Below are 17,901 nucleotides of genomic sequence, written 5' to 3' on the forward strand. Positions count from 1 at the left end.
AAAAAGTTCAGTAGAGAAGCGTTTTCTTCATATTCTTATGGCAAATTGGGCCGAGGGAATGCATTTGCTATCCAAACATTTACTATCTCAGTAGTTTGTGCTTTGTTAAATAGTATGGTATTCTAATAATGCTTGATAAATTAGGTTGTTCTTTGATAACATGATCTAAATAAATTTTATCTATGATTCTTTAACAGAAGTATTTACTTATGTCCAAAAAATCCCATGTTTCTAAATTGAAACAATTCTTCCCTATTCATATTGAACAATAAACTGCAGAAAAATACAAAAACATAAATCATAATCTTTGTTTTTTTTATCTATTGAGTTTACTAAAATAAGTTGATCCAAACAACTTGTTTTCTCAACACTCTTACTACTCTCAAAATGCCTTGGCACCAATAATGTTTTACCTTGTTTAGTGAAGTGGAAGTGTTGGCCAAAATTCATACTTTACTTTACATCCCACCTCACTTATCCTTACTTAGCTACATGTTCAAGAAAAAAAAAGCACAGGTCAGGAAGGTGATTGAAAATCAAGATATTGTGAAGGGAACCATTTGTAAGTAGCAGGTTGAGTGAAGAAAGAATGTTTCATCATCAAAAGATTTTGTGCACAATTAGGCCAGGGTAGTAATCCCAGGCTCCTTGCACTAAAGGTCAGAGGTGCATTTGTGTTGAAGGGACTACCAACAGATTGCATCCCCAAGGAATTTATTGAATTCAAACATTTAAAAGAATACAGTGTAATTCCAGTAAATCTGGATTTGCCATTACCAGAATGAACGTGTGTTTAATTACAATTGACTCAATCCTGTTACTTTATATTTGACATGGTTTACTTTTTCCTGCAATCTCTAAAATGTAGATTTAGCAGTACAATGCAGCCACTTACTTGTTCACTGATATTTTCAGGTACCCAAATCTCTGAAATGTGTCAGTCATCTCAATTTATTAGGTTTGGGTGTGTGCCAGAGATTTAAAACTGTTATAAGGGTTTCTAAGTGATAATCGATTGACTGTAAGGATCGTTGAATGTAGAGTAAAATCGTGAATTGGATTCCAGTTCTTGTGACTTTACAACAGAAGTAATCTGTGCTGCCTTTTTTAGATCCCCCTATACAATATCAATTGTAATCTTATGATATGAAAACACTGACCTCCCTTCGTTAGCATTAGGCCACAATAAATCACTAGTGATATATGATTGCATCCCTTATGAAGCAGATGCATCCCAGGTCCTATAAAATATATAAAGGGAAAATAGTAGCCTCCCATTAAAAAAAAATGTGATGCAACACCTAAATATAAATGTAGTTGCACCTGACATTTTTAAAAGTTTCACAAATACCTGTGGACCCTGTTCGTGAAGTCCATATAATTAAACTCCTTGTGATGGTGGTGAGAGTTCACACCTTCATGTGTTTTGTGTCTGCTTGCAGTAAGTGGCATGAAACCATTTGCAATGCATATTCAAATGTATTCTATTTGTGTAGAAAAATACTATCATTTTTAAGATTACATGAAAAAAAAACTATCATGTTAAACCTATCCAATATACCCATAAGAGTAAGGAGATAATCCCAGAAAATTCTCTGTGACTGTTCTCTTTAATGTGTACTTGCGTTATGAGTTAAAAAAAAGATTAAAAAAAATTACAAACACAAATCAGCTGATTTTTTATGGGAAATATGCTTTACTAAGGATCTGCTGAATTTAATTATGCAAACTTGGTCACATTATCTTTTTTTAGTCTATTTATTTATATTTTACAATTTTTTATATAAAATAAAATTGTACTCCAACTCAGTGAAGCAATCAGTGTTTGCAGACATTTCCAATGTTGCTGACAAAAACAGTTTGTTCCTGAAAAAAACAGAATATATGATTTTATTTAGCTTTCTGATCTCACAGGGCTTGTTGATATGTATCATGGAAGGGCTGGTCAACTAAGCAACTGTAGGGATTTATGTAGTCCCTCTGTGTCCATTCATTAGAATCCCTAATCTTTTCCAGGGACTATCAATTTCAATGCTGCATACTTTTCCTATAGAAAATTTGTTATCTGTTCAGATAGCAAACTAAAAGAACTGAGCTGGAAGGCAACTATGTTGTTTAAAAAATGTTGAGGTCAGTGGAGATGTTCAGACAGGCATGAAACACAGGCACATGTCACGGCAGATGGCATTGGTGTCTTGGATTTAGGATGGTGGGATAATTTTTCCAAGGGATTTCCATTGCTAGGTTTTCACCACAAAATGTTCACTATTAGCTTTATTGACCAGACATCATTTCTCTGTGTACTGTCCTGGTTTATTGTGTAAGGTATAGTACAACTGAAGACAGGAGATGAATAGAAATCTCCCCTAATACAAGTCAAAGGACCTGATTTATTAAAGCTTTTCAAGGCTTGAGAGGATACAAAAAAACAGGACGATCCAAAAAAACAGGAACTGCTAAGGATTGAAAAACATTGTTAACAATCAGCAAATGACTTTAAGAAATCCATGCCAGCTTTGCTGTAATACACAAGTTCACTGATAAAAGTGTATCCTCTCCAGCCTTAGAGAGCTTTAATAAATAAGGCCCAAAGATGGCAACAAAGACATTAGGTTTAAACCATACTCTACCAAAAATATGAATTTTTTATTGCCTTTTGTCATTTCAAAATAATTAATTTATTTTAAAAAAGTAAAATAACTTTAAGTTGTATATACACATTTTTTTTTTTATTTTTTTTTTTTTTACTGTGTTGTGCATTTTATATATCACAAATGATAGCAGTTGTTTTAGTTATATTTTTTTGTCATTTATTAAAACTTTAGCAATAGTAGATGTAGTCAGAAGACTAATAGCATGTAGTTGCTTTGTTGACAATAGATAACAGTTAGAAAAATGGTCTAGATCTGCAGACCTGCCAGCCGCCAGGCATAACCATGTTATGTGGTGATTCTGTGAATAGTATAGTGACATATTCTTACAAACAATTTACATTATAAATCCATCTTGAGCCTCGGATACAGGAAACCCATCTTTGGTGTCAGGTGTGCAGAATATTCATTTTTATGCTTAAAGGGTTGAACAGTTGGATGCATTTTTTATCCAAAGCCAATTTGTTCATGTATCTCTAGAAGAGTAAATCAAAATATGACTGGTTGCTCAAGATTGACCATGGCAGATTTCCAGTACCTAAAAGGGAAATTTACCAGCCAGAGACTTACGTGACACGCATAACAGAAAAATGTCAAAAAGGAGCAGAAAATATATGCAAGCATAACTATCAGTTATACAGCAGCAGAATCTGTTCTGTTTCAGAAAGGAATATTGAAGTTCTCCCTAATGGCAGGTTCATTTAAATATGCAATAGCATTGTAAACAATAACATGGTAACAAAACCTATAGAATAAAAGTATTCCCTACTTACTCCAATAGCCAGTTATCTATTTAGCACGTATTCAGCAGGATAGAACTGTTAACATAATTAATCTACATGTATAGCATATAGCACAGTATTACATTTGTGTTAGTTAGCGTTGAGACCTTAGTGTTATGACCTTAGTGTAGAACATGAATGGCCTATTTAGTGTGTTTAAAGAATAAATTAGCTTTGTCAAAGAAGGATAGTGGAACGTGCAACTCTAGAGGTTGTATCTGTATAAATTTTTTATGTGGTGGCAAGTTACAGGGATTTTGGCATCTATGTTTTTCTTATGGACTTGACTGTGGTTGTTTGTCTAAAATAAGTTTTGTTTGTCCTGTATATTGGGGAAGTCGGGAAAAGATTATTATTAAACAGTATTTATTTAGTGCCAACATAATATGCAGCCCTGTACATTAAAAAAGGATCACTCTTTGGTGTTACCTAACAGAGTTTACAATCTACCAACCTTTTGATTCCATCGCTATTTCTAAGTAAACCTGTACCAAGAGAGATTTGTAGACTATCATTACCATGCTTCTTTTGAATATGCTTGTTGGTGGGCTGTTATGCTGGTAAGTGTCATTAATACTTTGAATCACTGATTAGGAACAAGCATGCAGCCCAATAATGTCAGTATTACATAGTTACATTGTAGGTTAGGTTGAAAAAATGTAGCAAATATGCATATTAAAACCCAATTGCACTCTTATTTTTTAAATATTATGCAGTTAAAATGCAGCATAGTAAAACAGAAACTTTAAAAAATGCAGACCCATGATTTATGGTAAGCCTATGGTAAGCCTTGTGAACCAGTTTATTAATTGGTTTAACGTTATTATTATTTATAGAAGAACTAAAGTAAATATATTTAAATACAAAGATTCTAAAATTTGAAAGTAAATTGTTTATGCATGCATATTTATTAATATTTTATGTTACTATCTGAGATAGTATAAAGAATATTTGTATATAGACCTGTATAGTAATTTTATTTTTAAATATTTGTGTTCAACATACTATTATCTTTTTCTAAGGGCGTACCACTTACTGAAGGGAACGGGATGGGCAGCTTGTATATGTTCAAGGTAACATTTACTACTTTCTCTAAATTTAGATGGCAGATTACTTCAGTAGGCCAATTTATTATGTTTATATTCCACTGTTTGTAAATTACAACTATAAATGCCCCTAATAGTCATATAACGTACATACAACACAAATTGAAATCATAAAATCAAAGAGTCTCGCCCCCTATGCATAGCTGCTAGGGGGGAATCACTGGCACTGTTGTTCTAGACAAAAATGATCCCTGACCAGTGAGAAAATTTGAAATTGTTAGAAGTTAGGTGTCATGTAACGACGCGTTTCATATATATATATATATATATATATATATATATATAGGTTCAGGTGCTATAACGTCTGCTAATTTAATACATACATATCATAATACAATATAAATAAAGCAAGGCTACATAGAAATGGTTATAGTATTTTGAGTGACTCAATGAATACGTCTACAAGGAGATGACAGACGTATAAGCTGCATCTGCAAGGTACCTCTGACTTCATGGAGATAGTGGTAACATAATTATAAGACTAATAGGTTATTCAAAAGATTATAAGAAATTACAATAGCCGAACAAGTAGTTGCTATTAATATAAGATTATACTTGTGGTGTAAAGGCGGCAGGAAACTATGGTTGCAAATCATACAATTGACATTAGAATAAGATTACTACTATAGTGCAACATACTGTATATAGTAAACTAATGACACTATAGATGATGATAGTACATAATTCACGGGTTAGAAATTGTGGAAATAAAATAAAATTACAGAAAGGTTATTCTCAGTTTTAAGTTTATAAAATTTATGAGTACATTATATACTTCAAACTGTGAGTGACCTCTCTCTAATTATATTTTATTTTCACCGTTTCTTACCCTTGAGTTATGTACTATCATCATGTATAGTGTCATTAGTTTACTATATACAGTATGCTGCACTATAGTAGTAATCCTATTCTAATGTCAATTGTATACTTTGCAACCATAGTTTCCTGCTGCCTTTACACCACAAGTATAAAGTTACCTTACATTACCTGACATAAAGTTACCTGACATTTTTCAGTCAAGATAGTTATGTCACTGTTTCTCAGAGTAGCTCACAATCTAATGTCCCTACCATAATCCACCACTAATATGTCATTTTTCTTTCAGAATCTTTTTTTCTAGATTTTCCTCCTTTAAAATTGGGTGCGTCTTATATTCCGGAGCGTCTTATACGGCGAAAAATACGGTACATGTTCCGCTATTGTAATTTCTTATAGTCTTTTGAAAAACCCATTAGTCTTATAATTATTGTTACCACTATCTCCATGAAGTCAGAGATACCTTAAAGAAGACGTATAAGCTTCATCTGCAGTCTCCTTGTAGACTCATTTATTGTGTCACTGAAAATACTATAACCATTTCTATGTAGCCTTGCTTCATTTGTATTGTTTTATAATATGTATGTATTTAATTACCAGACATTAAAGCACCTGAACCTTTATATATGTTATCTTTGTATGCAGTTACTATCTGTGATCTACAAGTCCCCTCAAGCTAGTACAAGCGAAACGTGTTGGGACATAATACCTAACTTCTAACAATTGTAAAGTTTCTCACTGGTCAGGGTACATCCCCCCCAGCAGCTCTGCATAGAGGACGGGACTCTTTTTGATTCTTTGATTTTATGATTTGAATTTGTGTTGCATGTATGTTATATGACTATCAATAAAATGCCACATTATACAGTTTACACAATTTGCCTACAAACCCCAGTTCTTCTTGTCTTCATTCTTTACTTATGCATATTTCTGGGATAGGCACACAATTTAACCTCTTGCTTAACCTTTTCTAAGGGTTGGTAGTTTCCACTCCCTTCTCTTTTTACCCATTTGCCCTAATAGTCATTTAAAGAAGTTCTTATTAGTTCAAAGTGTGCTCCAGGCTTTTAGTGGCCTACTTCATGTCTCGTGTGAAATATCATTTCATGTTGGTTTCTGAAACATTCAAGTAAATATTTTTTAGAGAATTTAGGGACTGATGACATTACACACGATGGAAAATAACATAAGGATCATCTTAATGTAGATAATACCCAAAAAAGGGATCCCAGAATAACACATAGTAACCAATATCAAGGAATTGATGATTACACAAACTGAACAGAGAAGGAAGAACTTAATTGATGCATTTATAAAGCACTGACATTTTTCAGTCAAGATAGTTATGTCACTGTTTCTCAGAGTAGCTCACAATCTAATGTCCCTACCATAATCCACCACTAATATGTCATTTTTCTAGCTTCTGATCTATTGATTCTACAGTTTTATTCATCATCAGCATGCCCTCTTTCTATATAAACCTAACAGCCCATTTATCCTCATAAATGTATTAGTGCCTCTTCCCCATACAACATTTTACACTGCTGTTCCTGTCCTTCCCTTCAAGTAGCATCAGACACTGACCTTGGTTTACCAAAGTAGTTTTGGATTATGCAATGTTTGTACACATTTAATACATTACCGCAGTCATTAAAAGAATAATTTGTTTATCTAAACTTTATCAATATTGTTCTGTAAATTACAAACATCTTGTTTGATCACCCCTCTCAACCCCAAACAATATTGACACATATTATATTATAACATGTATCGGTTAAAAAAAACATATACAGTCCCTACAGAGAGTGTCCTGGATGTCAACAACACAATGTTTGCAATGTTTACCCTGAAGATGAATAATGGTCCTAGAAGCTGCTCTACTAGAGATGCGTAACTACAGTTGTAAATTTAACCAAACTCCTAAATACAACACTGATTGTTGAGTTATTGGCTGTTTACCTTTTCTTTTTATTTAAAACAAAAATTTCTGATTTTTTACCTAATATAAATGTGTATATTATAAATCGCTGCCTGTGCTCGATTTATACTCTGATTTCTATGTATTTTTTGTTATACATTAAGGTACAAATTGGTATATATAAAAAGCACTAAATGAAAGAGCAGCAGACCATTCTGTAGAGTTCTGGTCTAGTCAGATCATAATCCTCTATATATACATGAGCAAGTGAAACAAGTAATGTTTTTTTTTCATTTTAGGGTCCAAAAGGTGATCAAGGACCTATGGTATGTATTTTCAAAAATACTTATGTTTTGTAATGTTATAGATATTGATGGTCTAAATACCCAATAATTCTTTTCAACTTTGCATAACACCTAGTTATTGCACGTCAAAGCAATTTCCTTTACTTTAACCTGTTCCTTGCTCTAGGTTAAGTCACAGTTTTTGCACTCACAGTTGAAGTGCACACTGCACTAAGCAGGCCCCAATCCATGAATACACTGAAAACAGAGGCCATATAGAAAGAAAGTACAATGTTTATGAATTTGAACATCCAATGAAACACATACAAATCTTTGCCACTATATTTTTAATATAAATATATGAAAATCATCACCATGATCACATCAAAGAGATTAAACTGTTATATCATAGACTGCATTATGAGAAAAAATATGTGTTTGTTACCAGTTATCACAATATTGCATACTTGTAATAAAATGTATATAAGTAGTTTAGAGTAAAATGCTTTAACTCCTATTTTTTAGCATAATTGTATGAATGGGAGATATTCCACTACTAGAAAAAATGCAAAACACAAATAAAGAATAAACACAAACATAAAGAGTAAATATTTGTAACCCAGTGAAAAGTATTCATTTGTATACAATTTTTTTTTTTTTTTAAATGAGAGGGAGGACCTCTAGCTGCTAGGGTTAGCTAGAGTAAAAGGGGATGGAGGGGCCACCCCATGTGAATTCAGGATTGACAATGCACTTGATGATTGGGTGACCAATAATTTATAAAATTTGAAGGAGTGCTTAGTAGAGTTGTTTTTACTTAATCAAGTAATACTTGTATATTCTTGATCTATATGCTCACAAATCCACTTCTGAGCTGCATGAACACCAGCATAAGCCCCTTTCTAAATGTACTCAAGTAGCTACGAAACTCTTATAAGCAAATTACTGCCTAGTCTTACTGAATGTTGATCTCTTTGGACACTATTTGGATCTTGTTACTGCATCTTATATTGGAAAACATGTCCCTGTTTTCCATGATGGGGTATTAAGGGGCAGTGGGAGGAAAGTTTGGGGGATTCCCTACAGGTGTAAATGGTGTTATACGAGTACCTAATTTTCTGATTGTAATATTATATTATCGTATCAATAGCACACACATTTGCTGGCTTTGAGCTAAATTAAATATATTATACTTACATTGGACAAGGCCGGGTTCTAGGCAATGAAAGGCTTCAACAGTAAGCATAATTGTAATAAAAATGTGGCCTTGTTTTCAGTAGTAGAAAAGTATTCATTTATATAAGGCAAAATGATTGAAGTTAACACCATATTGCGCTAAATCTCATAACAATATTTAATACATTTTGTAAATGATTCTTAATTGTGTGTATTATTTAAATATTTGTTCCCAAATTACACAATTAAAGACAAAAATAAATTTCTTCTATACTTGATAATAACTCTTTATTATAGCATAAAAAGACATTTCTGAATGGTAGTTGTTAGCACACAAGCACTGGATACATTGCACCATCTGATCAAGTGTAAATCACATCCAGCAAGTTTCAGAATACCAACCTGGAGGCACATGGTGTTCCCTGCAAATTAAAATGAAAAATCTAAGCAACTGAGCACATAGACAAGCAAAGCAAAAATAATTAAAAGAACACTTACAGTTTGATGTTCTGTTATTTCAGTCTTACAGCCAGTGGTAAGTTTATTTTTAGAGCAAGTATGTCTTTTTTCAGCTTAGGCTCTTGCAGTACATTTTATACCTACATAAAAAAGATACATGAATGCTTTTGTGTGCACACATTAAAAAGAAGAGATTGTAATATAATGCCATGCATCACAAAGATATGTCTTACAAAACATAGCACATATGTTTTTTTCTTACAGTACCTGCAATTGTATCACCCAATTAACATCTAGTTAGTTTAGCTATCTCCAAAAATACAGATCCTATCACAATTCTAATCTTGTATAGTTTTTGTCCCCATTTATCAGTTCGCCAGTATTTTGACAGAGGTCAGTTCAACATAACATTACAGTTTAGGACTACTTCAGATATGCAGGATTCTTTCTCATGTAAACCAAATTTATTTTCAGGTATAATGATACTTAAGTTTACTTGTTGTTACCCAGGTGTATATCACTGCCCTATAAAAGCATGGGGAAACATTTAAAGTTGAACCTCAGGCAAAAATTTAAAAAAATCCCTTTTGGTGCCCCTTCAAAATAAAAGTATAATTATTAGGGTTGTTTATAATTATTTGGGTTGTTTAGTCTGAAGGGTATGATATAGTCAGGATTATTTAGACTGAGTTCACGATGAGGCATTGCAGCACTAAACAAATGTTTTAAGTTCATTAGTGCAGAGGTCCCCAACCCCTGGTGCTCTGGACAGTGCACCCCCAAGCAGGGACAGGGGAAGGACCCTGCTTGGAGCGGTGCAGCACCGGCTTAAGCCACGGACCATGTCTCTGGCGCACATCGCAGGCTCAGGGCAGTGGGCGGGTTGTCTCTGGACACATGACATCACTCTGGGGTAAGTTTCTACACCATTGAATGACACATGGCTCCCTGTGCATGCGTGGTCTGGAGTCTGTGGAGTCCGCAAGCTCCAAAAGATTGGGAACCGTTGCACTAGTGCACAGCTGTGCCTTTCATTCTAAATTGCAAATACTGTGTTCTGTTACAAAAAAATAGCAAATGCTTTAATGGTAAATAGATAGATAAAATAGATTCAGCTATTTATGTAAAACAACAATAATTAAATTTTAAAGTCTAATTTTGACTTGGTATCCATCTCCTAATAAAAATATTCTGCACAGACTGAGGTCAGGAGGGCCAGTAGTTTATTTGAACCAATAAGGTGTACTTCATCCATATGTGCTAACATAGCGCACAGTGACAAAAGAAAAGAGCAAAGGGATGACTGCATTCGAGTGCTGCTGCTCCTTTACAATCCAGTCACAAAATGAATGTATGAAGATGCCCTAACTGTTTTACTGCAGTAATTAAAATCCAAGTCACCATGTTGGCTATTTTAAATAGTAGAGCTATATTTATCAAAGAACTGAATGAACGGAAATACAGGTAAAAAGGCTTCAATTTATTTATCGTATCTATTTATCTCTTTCAGCTTTACAACTGGTTATTCTGTGCCTTGGTTCCCATATTACATTCAATATTAGATGTCTAAGTTTTGTAGGAGGAATAATAGTTTTACAATAGGCCAAATATAGGTTGTGTAACTAGAATCATATGCTATCACATAACCTAATTTTTCAGCTGTCCCTATTCAGTTGCTCAGCATCTAAAATAAATTGACTGGTAAAGAGAGTGCAGACCTCCTGTATTTGTTTCTAAAATTACCATAATTATATATTTATTTGCACTTACAAGCAGGAGGGCGGCAGACTTGATTTAGGTTTGCTATATTTTCATGCAAAAATAAATAGGAAAAAATTAGCCCTTAACGATTGCTTTGTTTATCAGGAGATAAAAATGAATTCATGCTCCATAGCCTTTCTATATTCTTTGTCTGGAGGTGCGTGTGTTCATATCATAATTCAAGCAACTTTGATCCCCCTTTATCCCACGCTTTGGGTAATGTAGTATTTTAACACTCCATTATTACTATGTTTTATTATACCTATTTGTCTGCAAGAGAAGTGAATCCATTGTACATATTGTACGTTTTTATTGGGCCAATGTGAAAATTATTCATAGGTGTTGTTGCACAGCACCATAAATTTAATATCTTCAGATGCGCTATCAGAAAATAGGACTTTTACAGCAATTATAGTTTGCTTCAGATAACCTTTGCAGAAATTTTTATTGTGAAATAAACATGTAGGAGGATAATTAAAACTGTCGCTCAGGCAGCTCTAACAATAGTGGAGAAAAGGTGAACTTTGCGGGCTTAAATTACATTCTGTGACAAAGAAAGTGACAGATTTATTGTGTATTTGTATCTTTTAAATGTAAAATTATCTCTGTCTGCTTGGTCTAATGCGATGCAAGTTACAACATAAAGTTCTTTGTTCTAGGGGGAAGCTGGACCTATGGGGCTGCCAGGTCTTGAAGGTCTCCCAGGGGAAAAGGTATGACAAAATTGTTTTACTGTTTTAAAGCTGCATTGGTTTACTAGCTTTACTAGTTGGTGTGGTGATATTTAGTCAGATATTTTCAGGCACTCAGTCCAGTGATATGCCTAAAACTATTTAAACACAATAACAATAATATTGATAACTTGGGGTATCTTTAAATTTCAATTATAATAATTTCAGTAAAAGCAAATAATGTACCAGACTATGGAATCAAATTCAGTATAGCAATATTTTTATTATTATTAAACAGGATTTATATAGCGCCAACATATTTCGCAGCGCTGTACATTAAATAGGGATTGCAAATGACAGACTAATACAGACAGTGATACAGGAGGAGAGGACCCTGCCCCGAAGAGCTTACAATCTAGTAGGTGAGGGAATTTCACACACAATAGGATGGGAAATATGTAGTGGTGGGAAGTAGTGGTGGTTTCAATTGACAGAAGAAGACGGGTAGGCAAGTTTGAAAAACTGGGTTTTGAGAGCTCTTTTAAATGAGCAGAAAGTAGGAGCAAGCAGAATAGGACGAGGAAGACCATTCCAGAGAGTTGGAGCAGCTCTAGAGAAGTCTTGTAACCGTGCGTGTGATGAGGTTATGAGTGAGGAAGTCATTATTAGGTCATTGGAGGAGCGGAGAGAGCGGCAGGGGGAGTATTTTTTAACCATGTCAGAAATGTAAGTGGAACAATAACTGTGTAGGGATTTGAAGGCAAAGCACAGGAGCTTAAATTTGATTCTAAGGTGAAATGGAAGCCAATGGAGAGAACTACAAAGAGATGTAGCGGAAGAGGAGCGGAGGGAAGGATGGATGCGTCTGGCTGCAGCCTTCATGATAGATTGTAGAGGAGAGAGTCGGGTTAGTGGAATACCAGCGAGAAGGATGTTACAGTAGTCCAGAAGGGAGATGATAAGAGCATGTACAAGGAGTTTGGTGGTCTCAGGGGACAGGTAGGGGCGGATTTTGGAGATGTTGCGTAGGTGAAAGTGACAGGACCTGGAAATGTTCTGAATATGGGGGGTAAATGAGAGGGCTGAGTCAAAGGTGACACCAAGACAACGTGCCTGAGGGGAGGGCCGAATAACAGTGTTGTTAACAGTTAGATATATGTCAGTGGGGGATTTGGAATTTGAGGGGGGGATGATGATGAGTTCTGTTTTATCCACGTTGAGTTTCAGGAATCAGTCAGACATCCATGAGGAGATGGCTGACAGGCAGCATGAGACCTTATCCAGGACTGAGGGAGACAGGTCAGGGGTGGACAGATAGATTAGAGTGTCATCAGCATACAGATGGTACTGTAAGCCAAAGGAGGATATGAGACTACCCAGAGAGGAGGTGTACAGAGAAAAGAGAACTGGTCCAAGGACTGACCCTTGGGGAACACCAACAGGTAGGAGAGTGGGAGAGGAGGAGTTACCATTGAAAGAAACTTGAAAGGAGCGGTCAGACAGATAGGAAGCATACCAAGAGACAGTGTCACAGATACCAATGGAGTGCATGATTTGTATTAAAAGGGGGTGATCAACAGTGTAAAAAGCAGAGGAAAGATCAAGGAGAAGGAGCAGGGAAAAGTTGCCTTGAGACTTAGCTCTGATGAGGTCATTTGCACTTTAGTAAGGGCTGTTTCAGTGAAATGGGCAGCTCTAAAACCAGACTGGAGTGCGTCAAGGAGAGAGTTGGTGCTCAGGTAATGGGTGAGTCTTTTGTAGACAAGGCGTTCAAGAAGTTTGGAGACATATGGGAGAAGGGAGATACACGTGCCCAAATCTCAAGTGCCCAAATTATAAGTGCAATGGGAAAATTTTACAGCCTCTAACATGTCCTCTCTATTTGAATACACCCATTCCTTAAATAGAGCTGACAATCCAGATAAAAGTGAATTTAAGGCACCCAAACTTGCATACAGCTTTAAGACTGTTATGGTGTCATGTTGTATTTTCAGTGGGATTGAATTTAAGGGCACTTTCTTAGTAGAATGTCCCGGTTTTAAACTGTGTGTATAGTTAGGAACATGATTAGAACCCATATGAAGTTTTAGATCTGCCTGTGTCCCTACCTAGTAGATGGTTTCTACTCTTCTTACTGAGATCAAGATCCTAGGTTTGAATCATAGCTAGGGATTTTTCTGCATTAAGCTTGTGTATTCTTCCCATGTTAGTGTAGGTTTACTTCCACATCCATTCCACATACTGGCAGGTACATTGGACTTTACATTGGACATTGGACCACATCCATTCCATACTCTGCCCAAAACCTAACATGCTTTGGCTGTGCACCTGTTGTGCACCCATGTGTTCCGGTGAAGAAAATTCAGTTGTGACAACTAGTTGTGAGGTCTTTTTTCTTTCTCATTGCCCTAAAAGGTAGTAGGGAAAATGAGAACACAAATAGAAAAGTTGTAAGATATCTAAATTTTCCTTATTTCAAACAGATTCAGATATATAGATAGACAGAAATCTGGGTTGCAATTATGTGTCCCTATTATTAAAGAAAGATAGATATATGTGTTTATTTGGAAATATTAGTAAATAAGTCTTTTTAAATACTTCTAGTATACTAGCCAAATGTCACTATTGTACTAAACAGACTGAGAAAGAAAATCTTTTATCTAATTACTGCAAATATCCTGATACATCATGTTCCAAAATTACACATATTTTCCAGTAAGTCATACAGGAACAATAATAATCATGAAGCCACATAGAGAAGGCAGTGGGACTTGATGGTGTAGTGGGTGCTTTAGCAGAAGGACACGATGGTAAAGAGGGAATGTGCAGAAGGACCTTATGTTAGAAGGGAAGGGCAGGCAATGGGACCTGACAGTGGAATGGTAAAGGAGCCAGGGCAATCTGGTAGCTTAAAAGCGATAGAAAACAACAGAACCTGAAAGTGTAGTGAAGTCAGATGTCTGCAGGACCAAATATTAGAGAAGTGGTAAGAGGCAGCAGAACTTGATAGTGGAGTGGGTGGGATGCCAATGGGACGTAACAATAGAACAGGTGTAGGAGGCAGCAGGACCTGATGGTTGTTAGTGAGGCACTGGGACCACAGAGAAGGGATAGAAGGCAGAGGTAAAGCTGGAGAGATGTAGAAACTGATAGCAAAAGAAGGATTAAGAAATGTAGGAAGCCATAGGATAGCCTTTTCTATGGATGATTTGTCTATACACCCGTGGCCAATATATTCAACTTAGTTGGCATGGTGCTGAATTTCTGTATTCTTTTAAGTTTTACTGTAGTAATAATATAACATTGATCTACAGTAGTAGCCATTGGGGTAATGCATTTTCACACTCTATATCATCAGGCTGAATACTGATAAGGCATGTGAGTCATTTGTTATTACTTTACCCTTTCACAAACAAAGGTTTTAAACAGACCAAATCTCTTTAATTTATTGAGTCATTTAGCACAAATGTCACTAATACTCACTCACCTGTTATGTCTTATGAAATTTGGTATTAATACTATCTGTAAGAAACCAATATGAAATATTATGACTGTATGTTCTTAATTAAATATATTAGCCTCCTCATGTGTATATTTTTCCAAACGAATACATTTGGTCGATAAATAGACAGAAAGCCATTGACTCAATTTACCTTTCAGAAAAATAAAGATAGTATTTCACTTACTGCACTATAACAATAAAATAAGATTTAAAATGTTTCTTTGAGTCTTCCCTCAAGGCACATATTATGACCTGAGGGTTCCTAAAAGCCATAAACTTGGAATGTGATGAATAAATATATTATCCATAAGCTTATACTATGCAAAGTGCTTAAAGCATGCACAATGCAAAAGGAACTTGGCATGCTGAATTAATTCAACACTGCATAACTTTCCCATGAGGTTCAGTTATCCTCATGCAATAATGTTTACATATCTGTAGAACAAAGACATAATAAAGAATTCTGACTAGCAAGATTAGAAGTGTCAACTGGATTAGCTAATGAATTATATTCTTGACTGAGCATTGACAAAATATATATGACAAACCAATGCTCTTTCAGCCATAAATTTATCATTTGTCTCCTGTTTCATAAATAAAGCATGATGTGGATTGCTAAACATGATTATGTGCATTATTTGTGTCCTAGGGAGATCGAGGACAAATTGGCCCACCAGGAATTGCAGGGATACCGGTGAGTAGTTTTGGCAGCCTTTAGAATGGAATAGAGACAACACTGAAAATATATACAATATACATATTACAGTTACTCTCCTGAATTCTTTTAAGTATATTATCTAAAATATATTCTGAAAGATATATTTTATTTGTATGTGCCTTACATTCATTGTCACTAACTGTGCTTTAGAGCTTCTAGGGTGTATCTTTTATCGAATAGGAAACAAACCTATTCAATAAGACATAAAACAAAATGTGCACCACTATATCCCTTTGGAACCAAACTGAATTCACCCCTCATATCCATGATTGAATGGCTTTTTCTGGATAATGCACTTTGCACTTCAGTTTTACTTTTTGCATTGCCTAACTAAACTCATAACATCAAAGGGACATTGGGCACAATTTTTGAAAATGAAAAAAGTAGGGATTTTGCAAGTGTATCAATAGTATTTGCGAAATCAGAGGCCTTCTCGCTCATTCCTACTGACAGCTGTCGGCTACAGTGTGAATAGCAGCAGAAACAGTGTTTTGGTAAGCCTAACAGTTATCATAGTTAGGGGGCTTTGGGGTCCCCTGTTGGCTGGAGGGGGTGGGCAGGCGACTGCCCCTTTTATCACTTTGGTAGATACAGGCCTGGCCCCAGGCTAATCATAAAAAGAATAAAAAGGAATCCCCTGCATAATAGTGGATTCACTTTAAAAATAATTGTACATAAATTCAGTTCAGCTGTGAATGTTGAATTTTATAGGAGTTGCAATTATAAAGCAGGGGTTTTCTTATCATAGAATGTCAACTAAAACACAATTTGTTTATAGAAAGACAAATGTATGGAATTGGTATGGTACACAGGAAACTTTTTAAATAAACCATTGAATTATTCCAGACTGAAGCGTCATTTCATAGGCTTTGTTAGGTCTTTTACTGTCGATTACCTAGAGAAAGTAATGTGAATAAAGCACGTTTTGAAGATTTTGTGGAGAAGACTCTGAGGTTCTTTGCTTTTGATGAGCTTTGAAGAGTCAATTGTGGGTCATCTAACAATCCATTCTGTTTACTGAGGATGTTGACAACTGCTGCTTGAAAGTGTACATAACATGTTTATACTCATTACGTAGTCTTTTTGTACATCGAAGCACAACTATGGTAAATCTACAGTTTATGAATTCCAAGACAATAAAGTGGATCAGGCCTTTGATGATAAAGATTTAAATGAATTCATTTTTGACACTTTCTACACATACAAACAAATTTAATCAGTATATTCTTCACAATATACCAAATGTTATGGTATTACACTTGGACTGTATGTCTGTTGTACTAGACCATGGTTTAGAGCACTCTACCTAATGCATTTGTTGTACAAAAACTACCTGGAAGAAAAGAAAATTGTATATTTTAACATATATGCAAATACACTTACATTTAAACTTACACTTTGAATCGAACATCCCAGCATAGCTCCATAGCATGCAAATGTTTTTTATTTAAAATTTATTAGCACCCATATAAAAATGTCTTTATTCATGTCTACTGAATGAATTGTTTATAGAAACTGAAGTTTATATTCTGACAACTGTATCCATGGAGCATTGAATAAATGGTTCTTTTCTATATATGGGTATATGACTGACGGTCAGTATCTTGTCAGCTATGGCATAAAAAACTCTCATGGGCCTCCAATGCTGACATTGTGTACAGCAGTCTATAAAAGAGGTCCTTTTTTTAAATTGGGTGTTTAATATGGGACAACTATATCCACACATACATTACATCCACATGTCCTCAAAGAGCTGAACTCAGTTACTTCAAAGCCATTATTTCTAATTTTTAGAGACTCTTTAGTCACTGGCAAGGTACCAATGGATTGCTGTAAGGCCAATGTGGTTCCTATCGTCAAAAAAGTCATTCCCTGGTAACTACAGACCGGTTAGTTTAACGTTCATAGTTGGAAAAGTCCTGGAGAGTTTCATAAAGAACCACACAGAGGAGTTTCTGCTAGAAAATAATATTATAAGTGATAGCATGGCTTCAAGAAAGACAGAAGTTGTCAAACAAATTTTTCTCTCTTTTTATGAAGAAGTAAGTAAACAGGTA

Source organism: Pyxicephalus adspersus, chromosome 4 (genome assembly GCF_032062135.1).
Source record: "Pyxicephalus adspersus chromosome 4, UCB_Pads_2.0, whole genome shotgun sequence".
Lineage (NCBI taxonomy): Eukaryota > Metazoa > Chordata > Amphibia > Anura > Pyxicephalidae > Pyxicephalus > Pyxicephalus adspersus.